This window comes from Thermobia domestica, chromosome 12 (genome assembly GCF_964235325.1).
Source record: "Thermobia domestica chromosome 12, izTheDome1.hap1.1, whole genome shotgun sequence".
NCBI lineage: Eukaryota > Metazoa > Arthropoda > Insecta > Zygentoma > Lepismatidae > Thermobia > Thermobia domestica.
Window position 1 is genome coordinate 120,220,497 of NC_137465.1, and position 20,315 is coordinate 120,240,811.

At 36.4% G+C, this 20,315-nt stretch overlaps 1 long non-coding RNA gene across 1 annotated transcript in view; it reads left to right on the forward strand.

Annotated features, from left to right (window-relative positions):
• The first annotated feature begins 11,567 nt into the window (after positions 1-11,567).
• The window catches only part of LOC145665780 (uncharacterized), a 56,409-nt gene continuing 47,661 nt past the window's right edge, over positions 11,568-20,315 (forward strand). Inside the window, exon 1 of the long non-coding RNA XR_014127644.1 lies at positions 11,568-11,663. This is a non-coding gene — a long non-coding RNA (uncharacterized LOC145665780). The remainder of the gene's footprint in view (positions 11,664-20,315) is intronic.

Sequence of the window (20,315 nt, forward strand, 5' to 3'; positions counted from 1 at the left end):
AAAATATATTTTTATTATTTAGTGATTTGTGTTTCATGGTAGGGATACGACACTGAATACTACATTTATGTGTGTGTGTGTGTGAAGGGGGGGGGTATTGATTCAATATATGTAGCTATGTGAAGGTCCTATAATTCAGTGCCTTCCTTAGGCTAAGTCCAGATAAGTGTGGAATTTCAAGAGGTTCATGAAAATATTGCACAACAGTTGCAGACGTGTTTTGCTCAAATTCAAATAAACAGTGTATAGTTTACAATGTTGATGAACATATTGATCTGTCTATCCATATTAATGTTAAGCTACTCTCCGTAGAAGAACGTGGAGCAATATATATGTATTTAACAAGTGTTTGTTCTTCTGCAAAGAAAATGCGAGAAAGAAGTATAATTTGGGAAATTCCAATTTTAAAAAATGAGAAATAAAAACATGTTGATTTTACGTTGAATCTTTATGCAATAAATGAATTGTTGGTGTTTCAACTTTCTGATAGCATCATGTAACATTTTGAACTTCTTTCTAAAATTGTATAAAGCGGATTAAAAAAAAAAAAAAAACAAGGAATTCAGAAAGTCAATATTCTTTCAGTAATGGGTGATCCTCAGTTGGTGACCGTTTCCCAGTGTATAAAAGCTACAAACTGATTAGACACGTAAAGCAATGATTAATTGTATTGTTTAAAACGAACTAGGTTAGTGCTAACTCGGGGATGCAATAAAAAAGTTCTCGGAAGAACAAGTTTTTAAAAGTTCCTGGGCTTTTAAAATTTCCAGGTATTTGAAATAGAATTCTTTATAACTTTTCTACATTCATTTCTACATTCTACATTCAAGTTGGTTCCCTTTCGACCCTTCGTTGCTTTCTGAATAGTGCTTATTGAATAGTGCTCTAGATTACTTACGTTCACAAGTGTGGAACGCTGAAATAGCTACAACCACTGTTACTAAAGTGTCTTCTATATTTTTATTCTGTAAGTTTGAAATTTTCAATTATTTATTACTAGCATCAAATAGCACCTTCGCTGGGTTAAATCAAGAAAAATTAGTAATATGTGTTATATGCAGTCACTTTTTACTACTTCTAAAGCGCTTTCTCATATCGGTCATTTTTGATCATTTTTATATTTCTCTCCTCTCCTCCTCGCTCATGTTGCGTGGCTGAATTTAAATTTGAACAACATCGGAAGTGTTACTGTTCATCACAGCATCTTCGAAAACTATGAATTTGGCACTAGTATCGGTCATTTTTTATGATTTTTATACTACTACTCTCTCCCTTCCCCATGTTCTGAGGCACGCATCGGAAGTGTCAATGTTCATCTCAGCAACCACGAAAACTATGGATTCGACACTAATATTGGTCATTTTTGATAATTTTTATGTCCCTCTCCCCACTCCCAAGTTATGGGGCTGAGTTTGGACGTAAACGGGAGTAGAAGTGTCACTGTTCAACTTACCAATCCCAAAAACTATGGATTCGACACTAATATCAGTCATTTTCGATCTTTTAAAAGTGTCTCTCCCCTCCTCCTCCTCCCCATTCTCCCTTAAGTTGCATCGTCAAAATGATATGACAAAAATCATCCTAGGCCCGAACCTCATGTATGTTGAAAATTTGTTCGAGATCGGTCTGGTGATTCAAAAGTTGTTAAGTTTTATATATATATATATATATATATATATATATATATATATATATATATATATATATATATATATATACAACTACCCCTCCCCTCCCCTTCCCCTAGGTTCACCCGTCAAACTTATATTTAAAAAAACAGATCAGATCTGAACCTCATCTACGTTGAAAATTTTATTACGATCGGTCTTGTGGTTCAAGAGTGATGAAGTCACAAAGACAGTCACTTTCATTTTATTTTTTTACATATATCTCCCCTCTCCCTCCCCTACGTTGCACCGTCAAACTGAAATGATAAAAATCGTCCCAGGCCCAAACCTTATCCATGTTGAAAGTTCTATAGCGATCGGTCTGGTAGTTCAAGAGTTATTAGTTTTATTCATATATTCTCTTCCCTGCCCTAAGTTCTACCATAGTTGTCCGAATTAAGGATACTACCTCATCCTCTAGAGCTACCCTGGTGTAGCGTTTAGTTGTGGCATTATCGGCGTAAATCTGTCTTCGACATTGGGGGGGGGGGATAAGACCGTTCCCATAACCTTTCTTTTTAAGCGATGTTCAAAATATTTATTAAGTTGAAAAACAATGTGATGGAGAATCAGGGGAACAGAGTTATTTTCAATATTGAGAGACGGGCTAATTTGAACCTTATTCTGGGGGGAGGGGTACGACTCATATTACGGTAGATGAATGTGATTTCTGAGATAAACTTTTTGTATATTATACATCAGACGATGTAGATAAAGTGGCAATCGGACACAAATCATCACATTTCTCCTCCAAAACAAATTTCAAATCGGATTATTGGGTGATAGCCTCCGACTTCCAGAATTGGAGGACATGTCTCCCTAACCTAAACCCCCCGGGATTTGCGCCAGTGTGTGGCATTGCCCTCAATGCGTAGCAGCCGTTACTGTATGTGGTACAGAATACATTGCACAACATTACACTTGCCGTTCAACAATGTTCGTCGACAAGATTTCTCTGATTATCTGTGCCCTTTAACGTTGAATAAAAAACTGACACTGACTTTCACGCTTCCTGTTCGTTTATTCATCCACAGTAATAGAAGTCTTTTTGCACTACCCGTTCGTAGTGCTTCTCCGAACACCGAACCAATTAGATACATGGGCGTATGTGTTTGTTATCCATCTAAAATGATAATCTTTAGTACGTCATACCATCCAATACAACAGATCCTGAATATGAACACATTTCCCTCATTCCCGCTTGGTGTTTAACTTTCACAAACTGTGGTGCAGTATATTTCGAAAGATTAACGATACGAGGTCTGCTTTATTCACTGATTCAGTAATCAATTTACTACTCCTATAATCGTTGACACCTCTGGAGAAAAATTCTTGACCTGATATTCATGAACTCTACAGGGTGTATCCCCTTGTAATTTTTTCTTCTCCCTTTTCTTTCACTTTTCCAGAATGACGTGGACTATTTTAAGGCTAGATTTAATCATCAGGAAACTCTCCATTACCAAGCGACAGGACTCAAAATTCAACGATCAACAACATTTTAAATGTTTCGGTTCATTGCACGTAAGTGTACGACAAGGAAGGTAAAATTAGTTTTCTTTTATACCTCTTAAATGGTAATAGATGGCACAAGGATTCTATTATTGCGTGGTGCTCAAGTCTTTTACATCCATTATTGGTTGTTACACCACGCTATGTGCTATTTTCGTTAAAAGAATCAAATATATTTCGCAAATGATCATAGTTTGAGAATATTAATGAAGGCCATCATTTTCACTGATGGGCAAGTATTATAGACTTCAACGTCAATCATATCAAAAAAGTAAATTGTTTGAAACCGTCAAAATAAGTTGATGATCAGGTATTGTTGTGTTGAAATAACAAAATAGTGGTCCAAAAATTAAGCAGCTTTTAGTTGTATGCATTTGTTATATTTGCTTTACTATTTCAGAGTACAGATACTCTTCGCATTACCCTGAGAGTGATTTTTAGCATCAACAACTCTAATAGCAAAATCATACAAAACAACGGAGATTATGTTTAAAATAACATTGCTTAAAGTTTTAGACGGTAATTGCAAATACCGTACTCCTTTGATAGTAGAAGTTAAGTAACTGACTATCAAAATTACGTAATACGTACTCTAAGATGAGTCATCAGCTTATACAATCTTACAGCACTGAGACATGAGAGTTTCCACAGTATCTCTGGTTAGATAAGAAATTAAGTGAAATTAATATATACATATCTGGTCTTATATCCGTTTATTAGACAAATAACCATATGCCAAGACAAAACACCTGTGGGCTTATAAGTTAATCCATTAATTGGAGAGGATAAATCTGTTGTTGTTGTTTCAAGTCATTACTTTAGAAACGTATTTACACAACAGATGGCGGATTGAAAATTCTTCTCGTAGCAGGCAACGCTACATCAAGAAAACTGTTTTCTAGAAATGGTCAGGAGGCACATGTATTGGCGACGCATCCAGTTCATGCTACTAACTTAAGAAGTCGAAAGACATCACTTGAAGTTGATTTAGCTTTTCTTTTCGTTATTCAAGCCAAATGAAATACGAACCTATAGCTTAAAGATTTAAGGTGGAATCGAAACATTTTTTAATCTGAAATTTTAGCTATGAAAAAGCTCCAAATAGCCACAAGCTGTTGAACAATACTGAATGACACGAAACACTCTAGAATGATTTTATTTATTGCTGTCAGTCGACCAGGATTTCCAGTAACTGCTCCGGATTGCAAAATGTCTTGGTCCATCCAAAACATAAGTTAATATCATTAGTGACATATTTAAGAAATCCTGCTTTATATAGTCATCGATATTCAACTAATAGAAATAATATACTTTCTGACACTCAATTTTGGTGAGTATAGTAACCTAGTATTTAATCAATTCTAATATTTCAGCAACAGGCAAACGTTATGAATATATTGTAAATTTTTGTAGCATTTTCCAGATTTTAAGTCTAGATTTTAAGAAGTTCTTATCTTATTCTTTATATATACCCACAGAAAGAAATTATATTGTGTATAAAATACATTCCATTGTTAACATAACTAGGCCACTCACATCCCGAAGAAACCAGAGATGTTCATGAAATTAATTAAAATACCTGAAAGAATGCAACTTATCTGTTAATTACGGTGTGGTTAAATGCACCATAACTTTCTATATCTTGTTAATTTCTAAATTCTCTATGATATTTCAGAGACTTACTTTGTTTCGTTTAGTACCTCATTATTTTATCAAATCTTGTAGTTTGATTTCTATTGTACGAAATATTTACTTGAGTACGTTTTATGATACATTTATGGGTACATTTTATTTTATTATATTCTACTCTTGCCGTGTTTTTCTACAGTAAAGTCCCGAAAGCTGGGCCTAATGTGGACCGAAGGGTGAGCGAGTTTGTGAAAATGCAGGCTTATCGAGAATGAAGTTAAAAAAGAATAAGGAAGAAGAAAGAGTGTTTCCCCAGAAAATACAGTACTGTACTTGCATGCATTGGTTGCTTAAGAATATAACAGAGAATACACTGCGCAATTACCCTTAAACAACGGAAAAATACGTACTTTATGAAGGCATAGAGCCTTTAATATATACTGAGAAAAATGCGTTCTCTGGACAGTGGTATATACGAGGGTCATTCGGAAAGTAAAGAACGTTTTGCGCTAGCGCGTGCGCGTGTTCCCCCGCTGCCGCTGGGTTATTGACCTGGGCATGCTTTAGCCTCAGTATGACACCAGCTGCGATCCACTACGGTCCGTTATTGCTTCGCTGTGCGACTGTAAAATGTGCGATACAATTACTGATCCCGCCAAGTGTGAGGTTCGTAGTGTGATAAGATTTTTGAATGCAAGAAAAGTGCGTCCGATAGAAATTTATAGACAAATTACTGAGGTGTATGGAAATGTAATGAATGAAGCATCAGTTCGTAAGTGGTGCATTATGTTTAATGACGGACGGACGAATGTGCACGATGAGGAACGCTCGGGCCGGCCTTCTGTTGTGACTGACGAACTCAAAGGAAGAATTGAGCGGAAAATTCAAGAGGATAGGCGATTCACTATTGATGGGCTGCACGAATTCCCAAAGTTGAAAGACTTTTTGGGTGGAAGCCACTACGGCAGTGATGATGAACTTAAGGAAGCTGTTAAAGCTGTTAGTGATTGGTTCAACAGTTTGGCGGCAACTGTGTATGCCGAAGGCATAGAAAAACTTGTACCACGGTATGACAAGTGTTTAAATTTACACGGTGACTATGTCGAAAAGTAACTTAAGTATCACATAGTATGTAACACAAATTTCGCCTTTGCATATCAGTTATTCAAGTGTTTATACAAGAACGTTCTTTACTTTCCGAATGACCCTCGTAGTACAAATATTCGCTACTACAGAAATCAGTATGGAGCATACGTTATTCATATGCTACATACTCACTGCCCTTAGATGTTACATCATGCTGCTGCAGGACGTCTGACTTCTAACAGTTTTCCGTATATCATATGCATATACTTGTGTTATATTCCTCAGCTATATGTTATATTCGTCCATTTGTATGTGAGATCCTGACCGGCTATATTGGTTCATACGGAAAGAACATATAGATGGAACACTTATACGGAAAGTATTATAAAACACGCGTTTTCTGTTATACGTCTGCTATAGTTAAGTCCAAAAACTACAGGAATTAAGCATGTAAGCTACCTTTTTAAGTAGGCCACCTATTTCTTTTCTCAGTGTACATGTAAATAAAATTAATGAATACACACTTTACAATAATTTACTTGATAAGACAGACTTCAGAATTTTTTCGCCCTGCCAGGGTATGGCCCAGTTATTGGGACGTCCGGGTTATCGAGTACCGAGTTTAAGGGACTGTACTGTATCTTTTTATCTTTTTGTTGTTGTTGAGGCTAGTTTTTTCGGGCCTAGTTCCACATAAGTCATAGAGAAAATCTCTTATCAATTTATTTTTGAATAGCTCTATTTCCTTATTAGGAGGCTATTTACTATAATATATAAGTACACTTGACTTATATAACTCATAAATATGTTTACTATTATAACTGTGGTCTATGCAATACAAATTTTTTTAAAGCATGTCAAACTACCCAATTCAAAAATAGTAGAATTGTCACTTATCATGTTTTCCTATCCCCTTGATACATATATGATCTTTTTCAAGACGGTTAAAACCTCGAAACCCTTTTGCGTAAGACAATGATTACATGAAGACGAAAATTTATATTTCTCTACTTACGATATTCATGTTGCTAGTTTCTTTACAATTTGAACGTTGCTATGCATGTTAATTTATGAAGTATTGTTATGGTAAGAGTCTTTGTTAACAACGTCCACTAAACGAAACTTACTTGAGCTTCTTCGAATAGTGAAATATTGTGCATTATTGAAAGTTGCAGTTGGCATGTATGTACTGGTAGAAACCTGACAACAAGAAACTCGGGCTAACTTTCAATTGACTTTTGTTGCTAATAATTTATGTTAGGACTTCTGTTTTCGGACGAGATGAGACAGAATTTTCGTGACGAGATTCGAGAGGAGACTGAGCCCTTCCAATAAAAACACATTTTTTTTTTGTGAATGAAATATTACTTCGAGATGAAACAGTCTCAACTCTATCTCGTATGCATTGCAAATTTCCATGTTCAATTCTCTGAAGGATCGGAAAGTGATTTAAAATAACGTACCAAAGTCAACCAACCTATGGTACTTTTAACACTTTCCGGATCCGGGGTTTTGGGGCTATTTTTTAGACTTTCAGTCAAGCAGCTACTGCATCGTCACTATTTATCCTAGCATCATGGTACATACCTCATTCTCTTCAGAATAGAGCTGGCTTTCAAATGGTACCACTTGCATGCTCATACCATATACCAGGAGCGGGAAAAATGATGTCAAAGGAAAATTTCGGAGGGAAATTTTTTTCCTCGCACTTTGGGCCCCTCTGGAGCGGCCCGGTGTGAACGTAGCCATCTAAAAGAATCTGATAAATAGTACTTGGTATACTGAATGTGTGTGCCAAATTTCAAGTTTCTATCCTGAATACCAAGGGCGGGAGAAATTTTATCAGGAATTCCCACCATGCCCCAAATTACCGTAAAACACCATGATCTCAGGTAAAAAATTACCCTAGAGTCATGTTTCGCCCATCATTCTCTTCAGAATAGAACTGCCTTTCAGGCGGTATGACTCACGTGTCTCCATGATGTACCCAAGGCGGGAAAATGAGGAAAAACGGGATTTTTTGGGTAAAAATATCCTTTTTTCAACTTTTAGCCCCCCTGGACCCCCCTGTTTTATCGCAGAGATCTGAAAAAAAATCTGGTTAATACTACTCGGTGGGCTGAATGTTTATGCACAATTCCAATTTTCCAGGTGCAAAAGTAAGCCCGCCAAAAAAAAATATACCGACAATGTCCCATATTCCCGTATACAGAGGGAAATTTTTAAACATTCCCTGAGACATACCTAATTACCCTAGGGTCATGTTTCGCCCATCATTCTCTTCAAAATAGAACTGCCTTTCAGGCGGTACCATTCACTTGTCCCCATCATGTATCTAAGGCGGGAAAATCACCTGAAAGGGATTTTTTGGTAAAAATTTCCCTTTTTCAACGTTTAGCCCCTCTGTACCCCCCTGTTTTAACGCAAAAATCTGAAAAAATCTGGTAAATACTACTCGGTGGACTGAATGTTTTTGCACAACTTCAATCTTCTAGTTGCAAAAATAAGCCCGCAAAAAATAATACCGAAACTGTCCAAAATTCCCCTATACAGAAGTATATTTTGATAAAAATTCCCTAATTACCCTAGGGCCATTGGTCGTACATCATTCTCTTCAGAATAGAACTGCCTTTCAGACGGCATGACTCACATGTCTCCATCATGTATCTAAGGCGGGAAAATTAGGAAAACGGGATTTTTTGGGGTAAAAATATCCCTTTTTTCAACTTTTAGCCCCTCTGGTTCCCCCATGTTTTAACGCAGATATCTGAAAAAAATCTTGTAAATACTACTCGGTGGACTGAATGTTTGTGCAAAATTTCAATCTTCTACGTGCAAAAATAAGCTCGCCAAAAATACTTTACATACCCCCCCCCCCAAAAAAAAAATATTACACGAAAATATATATTTTAGAATTATGACGTCATCACCTCCTATGTCTCGACGCAGGAAGGTGTGAAACCATACGTAATATCTTCTACAATGCCTCTGGACTTGAAAAAAAAAAAAAAAAAAAAAAAAACCGGACGAAAAAGCTCAAATAGGAGAGTTATAACGCAATGTACCATGAAATACCCCGTATGGTACAGATTGTACCATGGGATCCCCAAAGGGTTAAGTTTGTTTAGTTATCATGTGATCATTCACTTCAAAATTATATTATTTATCGTACCATACTTATAGCAGACAATTGCAATAAGTATAATGAATACACTATGTTGAGTATCATAGTTTGTGTGGTGTTGTACCATACTGTACATTATTACTGAGTGGAAACACGTAACATTTGCATGCCGATACCTGGCTTTCTCATCAAAGGCTTGGTCATAGCGCACCGACCCCTCATTGGTTCACACCCAACGTGAATTCTGTTGTCGCGTAGTATAATGTACTAAATTAATATTTCTGTTATATTGTCAACCAAAACAATAACTTACAGTCTTTTAATTTACTGTTTGCAGAATCTTTTAAACAAATATCCATTTATAGGAAATGAATCAAAGATTTAGTCCATTTTTCTGGTTTTTGGACTTAGCTCAATTGGCGTCCAAGCGATCAAATTATCTTAAATGTCGAGAAGTCATCTAACGTCTTGCGAGATATAAAGGATTCATATGAAATCGAATTATTTCAGTCTCGTGAATATTAGGTATCGAATATACAGTTTTCCGATAGTCGGGCACCCTCTATTTGTTATTGTTTTTTCCCGAATTCGCGCAATCGTATTTTAGCAAATCTTGATGTTTCTTCTTCTTCCCACTCCTCCGTCACTTGCCTACAATAAATTAAAAAAAAAGAAAGAAAGGAAAAGAAAAAAGTTCAATGAAAAGCTGCTAAGTGGAGGAATTTGTAACTATTAGGAAAGTAGACCGCTGGCGGTCAAGTCTCAAGTGACTACAGAAAAAGATAAAAGTGATACAGGTATATGTGTACTTGTTCATCTTAAGAAACAGGAGCTCACTGCCATATGTTTAATGCAGGAATGCAAATATGCAACAAAATTTTACTAGACCAGGAAGAAAGCTACTAGCCCACATCCAACAATATAAATCATTTACTTACCTTTGAAATAAATCATAGTGATGTTGAAAACTCGACTGCTCCGATGAACCACTCGCCCCGGGCGAGTGGTTATTTGAATTCTTGGTTTAATATTACTCGATGTAGTTACAGTACTTATGCAATTATAAAGTAAACTCTTCTATCTTTCAGATGTTTTGCATGAATCCGTTAAGTAGTTATTTGACTATGTTGTATTTTGTTGTGTGCAGGAAAAATATATAATGCATTTGTAAGACTAAATTTTTCATACATGCTTCTTGTTTTTACTCTTTTTATGTAGGAGTGTGGTTGCTGTTCAAGTTATAAGGAAATTGCTTATTAACGTAAGAGTGAATTTGTATGACGAATGCTCTAAGTTTAACGATGATTATGAGACAAATGCACTCACAACCTCATGGACTACAGCTATAAGTTACTAGACAAACCATACAAAGTCGTAAATGTGCATATGTGTGAAATTTCTGGGAATGCATTACTGTCCATTTATGAAACTGCATTTCAATGAACGTAACGAAAAATAATTCTTGTGTTTACTTGACTGCAAAGAAACAAATATCGATTCCAATCAGAGCAAATAGTGGCACGCAATTGAACATTTAAGAATTAGACGATACCAAAAAAATGAAATGAAATCTTTAAGTTTTACGTCCCATGATTATGCCGGTTAGACTTAAGGAGACGGTGGTGATGAGAATTGAGTGAAATGGTGGAATGAAGAAAGTGGGAGAAAACTGGAGAACCCCGAGAAAGCCCACGAGTACGGTGTTTGTCCACCACAAAGTCCACACGGCGCGAGCAGGGATCGAACCAGGGGCCCCATGCACTGCAGGTGAACGCTCTAACGCTTAGCTACCGCGCCCCCTAGACGATACCAAAAGCTTCGCACTAGAATATTTCAGATAAAAGATGCTTGGTTATCATTAACGCGTTAGAATGCACCTTGCGGGCTGAATGTTCTTTCTTTTTTTGTTTTCATAGAGGCGTGCGTGTATTGCTCCAAATTACGTAGAACTGGCTGATGCGCTTGCGTAAGCAAAGATATTTCGTGTCACTGTAATGGACCGGTTTGATCTCTATTACAGTGTAAGATTAACTTCCTTTTCTATGCGCCCTTATTGTTTATCTTTACCATTGGTAAGAGTTTATTAGTTATGTTAGTATTGCATTTATGCCATTATTTCTGTTATTTCGTTGTATAAGTCAGGGGTGCCCACAAGGGGGGGCTATGACGCAAACTGCGTCATTGAAATAATTGGGGGGGGGGTTAAAAATCTATATAAATATGTTTGATGGGGGGTAAAATTAATCGAAAAGAAGATTTTTCATGGAAGAACACCTACGGATAGACAATTGGGGGGTGCGTCATGGACATAAGGGGGGGGCACCACTGTATAAGTTAATGTTGAGTTATAACTAATCTGCACCACCGGTGTACTGGCGTTAATGGCCGTGAAATTATAAGCAGTTGTCTTCTTTTTCTTCTGGTGAATTAATATTTTCTGCTGTTTTTGCAATTTAATATTGAAATAGAAATAACCATAGAATAATTATTATAAGAGGTTTCAGTGGGTTTCAGCTGGTCTTACTGCTGAAATTAAATGACGTAACAGGATACGTGGCACCACCACGCAAGGCAGTTAGGAAGCACAAGCTACTGAAAAGAATAGCGAATGGATTAGTCTGTGATCGTTTTCGTAAGCGGAGGCGGTAAGTTTGTAACTTGGACTTTTAACTGCTATTTTGTTATTTTTTGTGCTACTGCATGGCATTTTATTGTTGTAAAATGACTAATACTAACAAATGTCTTGTTTGTGAGATATACCAAAAAAGATGAGATAATTCAAGTTTATTACAGATATGGAAAGCCTAAGGGCGGGGAGATTTGCTGTGGGGAAAATAACCTCTGGTTTTTAGTAAAACACTAGGTATTTGCCCCCGAGGTGTTTTTGCGAAAACCCGGGGTTTTTCAGTGAAGAGATTTGCTCATTATCAACCGTGGGGTGAAATACCCAGGGTTTTTCTTGAAATCCACTGACTTGCTGTACATGTGACTGAAAAGTATTATTTTCCCAATAGAACCCAGCGAACGTTCTTTGCTTTCCTGTGAGCACGGTTATATCTTTCTTTTGCAGCGTTTTGAGGATTTGGAATAGGCGTTAACATGTAGCATGTACAAGCATAACCACCGTCAGCTATTAATAATTCAGGAAGGTTTCTTTCTTCGGCTATGACTCTCAGGGAACAGTTCCTCCAAACTGTTGAATCATGGGTGGAGCCAGGCCAACGTGCAACGATATTTAATATTTTCATATTAGAATCACAAATTAGCTATGTATTGATACTATGTAGGGGTGCGCACGAGACGAGTCGAGACCGGATTTTCCTGACAAAATTCGAGTCGAGACACGGCTCTTCCAATAGAGAAATATACATTTTTCGAGTCGAGACATCACTTTTACAGCAAATGTTCGAGACGAGACAGCCACAAATCTCTCTCGTGTGCATCCCTAATACTATGTACCCCTTTCCTGTTTCTGTACAACTCTGCAGTTGAACCAGAGGGCGACAGAATTGGTATATGCGTGCAATCAATTGCTTTTGCTTCAAATGCACCAGGGATTGTGAGTCATAGAACTCCATTGTGAGTCCACGTATTGTATAATTTCTTTTGTGTGGCTGGTTCTCAATAACATCGCCCACGTAATCGATGTGGTCTGTTTCGACCATGTTGATTACAGGAAATTATTCCGTCTGAAAAAACACTCCTACCAGTAGGATAAATTTCCCCCAGTAAAGTGCTAGGTATTTAAACCTTGGGTTTTTTCACTGTAGACCAAATATCTTCATTTTTAAAAACCCAGAGATATTTAACTCTCCAGACGGAAAAACCACTAGTGTTTTGCTGGTGTTTTTTTTTTTTGCCAAAACCAAGGGGGCAAAAACCTCAGGTTTTCTTGACACACACAAACCAAATCTCTCCAACTTTAAAAACCTAAATGAGAAAACCCAGGGGATTTGAAAACCACTAAGCAAATATCCCCGCCCTAAGAGAAAAACCTCATATTCTCCAAACAAGAATCGAAATTATATTGTGGTTTCTTTATTTAGAACCTAAAGTTAGGTTTCCATATGACACCGCTGCAAAATATTATACTCTTATAATACATTATGAAATGAAAATTATAATTTTATAACACATGATTGAGTAGGCCTATATATGCAAAACGAGTCTCTAGGATATTCATTTCCACAGGTGGAGCGTTTGTGCACAACGTAGAAAACACAAGTATTTTGTGCTTACATGTGTATCATCACTAGTGTCAAACATTAGAAGGGCTATATTACGGCAAAATGAGTGAGATTATCTTACGATTGTGAATGCTGTTAAAGTTTAAGTACACCACATTTGGCAAAGTTACAAGTATTGTATTCAATACTCTGCATGGAAAGGCATATTTATGATGAACAAATTTCTGCAGGCGGAAGAATTAGATACTTAGTAATACATTCCATGTCCAAAAGTGAATAGTGCACACTCAAAGTCTACAAATTTAGTGCACACTAAATCATATACACATCGTCAAATTAGCTTTTGATCTGTACTTCGTTACAGCGCCTCTCGTGGTAAGATATGGACATTGATAACAAAGGAAGGGAGAATTTCACGTACTAGAAAAAATAAACATGTTTTTTTTTATGAACGACTTTCCAGTTATATTAAAGATAAATATATCGTACAGATTGACAATATGGGATAACCATAAAATGACTTAAGAGTTTCTTTCATGTATGCCAATAGCTTCAGCTTCTCGAACCTGCGAATAGTTGTCATTTCGGATCTTTCACGTGCAGATTAAAAAGAGCGGAGCGTGTGAGTGACTGTGTGTGTGTGTTGTCTAATGTGCATATAGCCTCGTAACAACATAAAAACCACTAAACTGTTGGCGATATTCTATTTTATTAGGCATGATTCCGCGAGGAAATATTTTAATCCCCCGGAAGAAGAGTAGCACTGGCGGTTAGGGCTCTCGCTACACTATTGCGAAGTAGCTTAGATATTTTATTGCAAATGAAAGTAGGCAACATGCAAGAGCCTTAGGATGCCGAAGGTACCGAGGGGAATGCTATTTACAATGATGTGGCTCAAAACTACTTTGGGAGTTCATACTGGGTATAATTGCTTCCTGTACGGTAGATACACAACAATGACACTATAGTTGTCGTAGTTCTACTGTATTGCTCCAGTTACAGGCATGTTGATTGGACTATTTCTATGATATTGCGCTAATATTGAAGTTCCTCAGATGTTACTCTTTCTTTGTGAATCTATAGATTTTACCTGTAAATCTTCGAAACACTTACAAGGATGATAAGGAAAGAGGTGGTGAAATTGAACAACATGAGAGCCAAAATTTACAGGAAAAAGCTATTATGCCAATATGAAATAGGGCTACCAATTTATAAGGATCACATATAATCAAGGTGGATAACCCTAATTAAAGTAATATGGTAAAAATAACAAGAAATGTAAGACTACTCTCTTATAAGCCCGCTTAAATGGAGTTCTGTACATTGCATGCGCTTAACTATCCTTTCGGCGCCCTACATCTTTCCTGAAACACACCCGCTATCTCTCCTACATGTTTTCCACTGCGAAAATGGTTACTCACTAACGAAACAAATCCCCTCGTTCAAGGATAAACATTAAAAAAACTACTACTAAAATAATAATAAAATTATGAAAATTAAAGAACAGCTTTATGAAAAAATACAGTATGTAATGTAATGGCTCTCATGGTTCTACTATACGGAAAATCATTTGTTTATATTCGTTTCATAGTGGGTACAGTAATGGGATTATATGAATTAAAAGGAAAACAAGTATTTACTTTGACCATTTCATTCAATGAATCGATTAGTTATGAAGATAGAAAAGAACGTGCCCTGCGGAACTCTAACTCGCCTTCACCCGCTGACGCTCGCTCCGCAATAATATGTAAATTAAATATTAAACTTTGGCACAAAATAAAGCCAACCTAGCTACTAACTTATATATCTATATATATATGGGCTAACAGGCAAGTTCTCAAAACCGGAACCGAATAATCAAATCACTGAATCGAAGAATTAAAAAAAAAATGTGAATGAAATGGCCAAAGTAAAAACTTACCAAGAGGAATGTGAAATCTTTGATAAATGTGGAGAAAGTAAGTTTTGAACTGTGTTTCACATTTTGGCAGCTGTCAAATGCAAAATGTACGGTAATTGGCATATTACAGTCTCTCTGAACAGTGCAAGGAAATTTGGTAGCTTTGAAATGAATTTGTTTAGAATCAAAACTAGAAAATAAGGTCTATCTACCAACGAATTAACATTTGCAGCTTCAGCTGCAGCTGTAGCTATGGAGAAATGAATAATCTAGGTATTCATTATTCTATGCTAGAACTTAACATTTTAATTCATATGCCATTAAAAATTTGTCATTTACGTGGAAATATCTGGATTACCGATAGCGTAATTATTTCAATTAAGCTACATAAATCATGTAATATTTAAGCACAAATGTCTTATAGCAGTATTAAAGAAACTATTTGGTTGTTTTCCCTACACTTGTAATTTCATTGCATACTCAAAGAATCACTGAAAGTGATCAGTGGAAATAATTGTGTATATTAATGTCGTTCAAAGGAAAAGAAAAACCTTAAATATTTCGTACTAGATTCAATAGTCCGGAATCCATGAGGATTCCGTAAATGGATTATCTTCTCTCTCTTGTTTATAAACAACATCTTTCACGTTTAGGAAGAATAGAACATCTTACTAAGTTAATTACAAATAATAAATTGTATGCCTGAAGGTGAATAGATATTTGTTAGGATTTTTGCGTCGACTTTTACCAAAATGAACTCTGATTGCAGGACACAATCTTAAAAGACAAAGCTACATATTTCTTTGTTTCTCATCAATATACAGTAATTACAACCAATTACATTAATACAATAGCATCTGCCCTAGCAGTAAATTTTAAAGGACTAGTTTATATCGACAGTATCTCTAGTTTCATGTGTAAATTAACTAATAGTAATTTAGTTGACTAAAACATGTTCCCCCCTTTCCAGATACAAAATCACGTAAATGAATATCACAACTCGCATCAAAGTCAAAAAAGTGCCTTCTTCGTATCTCCTGTAGGGTCAAACAGAGAGCGCTATCATCACTTGCGCTACTCATACTAACACCATTAATACTGAGCGAAGAAGCTCAAGTGATAGAGCGTTGGCTTCGTATTCTGAGGGTGGTACCTACTAAATAGGCCCTGGCCGATACCTTTCCAAATCTTTTCCATTGTTGTTGTTGTTAAATATCCAGTGTAAAATGGCCTCTGAGCTGTATCTGGTGATTGTTAAATAAATAAATAACTCTTACCTGGTCCGGAATGGGAAAACAGTTACTCTGTACGTAGCCAGTGCTTAAATTATTTCACAGTCACCAAATCGTGTGGTACATATCAGAGCGTATATACAAAGATTGTTAGTTACTTGTAGGTATACACGTATTCAATTTTATATTAAAATATGTATTACACGTTTTTCAAGAACACATTTTAACTGATTTCCATCAATCATAGAGTATCGGAAAACGTCCATTAGAAAGACTTAAGTACAGGTAAGAGGACAATATTAAGATGGATCTAGCAGAAATTGAAATACAAAGTAGAAAATGGATCTAGTTCGCGAAGGACCATTATAAAATTACTGTGCTATAAGTATACTGCCACTGCTATTACTACTAAACTCATAAAACTGTGTGGCCTATGGAACCGGGAGGTTCAATGTCGTGTTCACAAAAACTCTCCATTGGGTCAATCCATACGAAGTGGTCCAGAGGTGGTTGCTCGATCATCTCCGAAAACTATAAAACTTTGAGTGTGACGAGCCTTGTGTATGAGAAAGTCAATAACACTATTCACGTAGTCGTATGTACAAGTGTTCCTGAATGGCGGCCATCTTTGTTGTCGATGGACTGCCATTTTTTCATTTGCAAGTGTTTACGAATTCTACAGTTCCTCAGGACGCACGTACCAGACGAACTCCGAACAAAGACGAATGCTTACAGGAGAGAATAAGGTACGAGGAGAATATATACTCTTGTTTCTAAATAAATATGCAGGGTTGCAAACCAATCCATGAAATCACTAGAAAAAGTACATAAAATTACACTTTTAAAGGAGCTGTATTTTGGAATGACTTAAAGTGGGGAGTTCATAAGTTTTGTGCTTAACACTATTGCATATAAAGAATCTGCAGAAATATCCACACCTATGATACTACAAGCATCGTAGATTTATGGGTGTCCGAAAGTTGTAATTTGTGATTTTGATGCCATGTTTGGGGAGTAATATCACAGGAGGGCAAAGTGCTAAAAAATTACTGCTTAGGCCACAAAGTAACTCTGTATGTGAATAAACTAATGCAAAAAAAAAAAAATCATGACTGATATTTCATGGAGAAAACAGCGAGGACATGGTAAAAACGCGAAAAAAGCACGCTGGTGACGATGGTCATAGCCTGAAAAAATTTAAATGTTTTGATATGTTTCATACTGGATCTCAAAAACTACGCAGTCTACAGAGTGGACAATTTATCTTGACCTTCCGCTATAACGGATAAACCAAAAGAGAGAGAAAAGCTAAACATTGCACGAATTAACTAAAAGTGGATACATTCATCTTTGTATGTATTAAGCAGAAAGACTCAAGAAGCAGTGTTGACAACCCAATATGAAGTTATATTTTTTCAAAAATGAAATTAAATCTTTGAGTTTTACGTCCCACAGTATGCCGGTTAGGCTAAAGAAGACGGTGATGATGAATGAAATGGTGGAATGAAGAAAGTGGGAGGAAACGGGAGAACCTCGAGAAAACCCACGCACACGGTGTTTGTCCACCACAAAGTTCACTTGGCGGGGGCTGGGATCGAACCCGGGACCCCAAGCACCAGAGGTGAACGCTCTACCACTGAGCCACCGCGGCCCCTATATTATTTTTTTCAAATGGCACTAGGCCAGATTATTACATATTTCAAATCAACGTGTCAAACATAAACTTAAAATTCAACTTTTATTATTCAGTTTTGCAAACTAATGATGTTATACTATCACAAACATCCAAAGTTCGGAAGCTTCTAACTCAAATATACTATAATCCTGGAGATGCATAGGATAATGCACATCGAAAGTACTTTAGTGTTGGATACCGTGGTTATGGTATGACTTGTTTCCAACGAATAGCAACGAAGTTACAAGAGCTTGAAAATTTTATTTTTTTAGAAAGAATTTATTTCGAAAAGATGCTGAGATAAGTATCATATCTAGTTACTTGTGTGGTTTGTAATGAATGTGTAAATTACTTTACCATTTACTGCACTTCGTTATCTCAAACCGTTCCGGATATATGATAAATAATGCTGAAGTTTGCAAGACTGCTTGAATCGTGTAATTGCGATAACTTGTAATTACAGCTACTAAAAGCTATTGCTGTAATGCCATAGAAGAGAAGGAAAACAACAATCATTTTAAACATTTCCCACAAATACGCCATTTTCAACAGGATAGGATAGATAGGTGTAACGCAATCTTATGATCATATTAACTTTCGTAACTGAAGTTGGATTTCAATGATAATTTGCTGATACATTAAGTGCCTTAATACTGCGGTCCAGTTCGACGATGGCTGTTGTGGGTGCAAGGGGGAGCTAACCCCCTTACTATATAGACGTGGCAACAATCATGGAGCAAGAAAGATGGAACAAACGCTACTCGCAGGCTTTTGCACAACTGAACACAAACAAAAGCGGGTCTAATTGCTGACCCAAGCGTAGTTTTTGAGGTCTAAAATGAAACATATCCAAATATTTCATTTTTTTCTGACTACGACTATCGTCACCAGGGTGCTTTTTTCGCGTTTTTACCGTGTCCTCTACATGCAATATCAGTCATGACTTTTTTGCAATTGTTTATTCACATACAGAATTATTCTGTCGCCTAAGCAGTAATTTTTTAGCACTTTGCCCTCTTGAGATATTATGCCACAAACATGGCATCAAAAGAACCAACTTCAACTTTCGGAACCCCATAAATCTACGATGCCAGTAATATCATAGGTGTGGATATTTCTGCTAACTAAAAACTAACTAACTAACTCTATTGCCTATGGAACCCGGAGGTTCAACGTCGCTTTCACAAAAGCTCTCCATTGACTTCTATCCTTAGCTAACTGCATCCAGTTTCTACTTTGTATTCCAATCTCTGCGAGATCCATCTTAATATTGTCCTCCCATCTGTGCCTAGGTCTTCCTAATAGTCGTTTTCCGATTGGTGTTCCAGTCAAGACTTTGAAAGCGTTTCTACTTTCTTCCATTCTAGCTACATGACCTGCCCACCTAAGCTTCCTAGACTTGACGACCCTAACAATGTTGGGTAAACCGTATAAATGATGTAGTTCCTCGTTGTGAAGTTTCCGCCATTCCCCATTCCCGTTCTTCTCGGATCCGAATATTCGTCTCAGGATTTTCTTCTCAAATTCTTTCAGTCTTTGTTCTTCCCTCAGTGTAAGCGACCATGTTTCGCAACCATACAGCACAACAGGCATGATTATTATTATATATAGCCCTATTTTGAACTTCAAATTCCTCGACAAAATTGCGACGACAAAAGATTTTCACCTGAAGAATAGCACAAATCTCCTGCTTTCAGCCGACTTTTAATTTCTTCGTGAAAATTGTTTGGGTCTGTTAATACTGATACACTTTGTCGAAAGTATTATTTAATATTTTGACACATCCATAATCTGCATTAGCAGCTACTACAATCCCAACGAACTTCCATGTATTTAGTTTTTTTCTCTGCATTTAAATCTAAACCAGGGATGCAAATAAGCAACACAATTTTACTAGCCCAAGAAAAAAGCCACTAGCCCACATCCCACAATAAAAATTATTTACTTATCTTCCGCATGATATTAAATACTCGTGCGCACCAGTGGCCATTTGCATCCCTGTTCTAAACCCATGTTCCTGAAGCGTTTAATAGAACCTCTGCATTTCTTTCAATTGTTCTATTACTACTACTATTACTACTACTACTACTACTACTACTACTAATAATAATAATAATAATAATAATAATAATAATAATAATAATAATAATAACTTCTCCACCATGTATCGGCCTCTATATATATATAATAAACAAAATAATAAACTATTTTGTCGAGAATGTTAATTACTAAAAACAAGAAAAAGTATGTTAATGAAATTATTCAAATGAGCAGCGCAATTTGAGAAGCCACTTTACTACCCA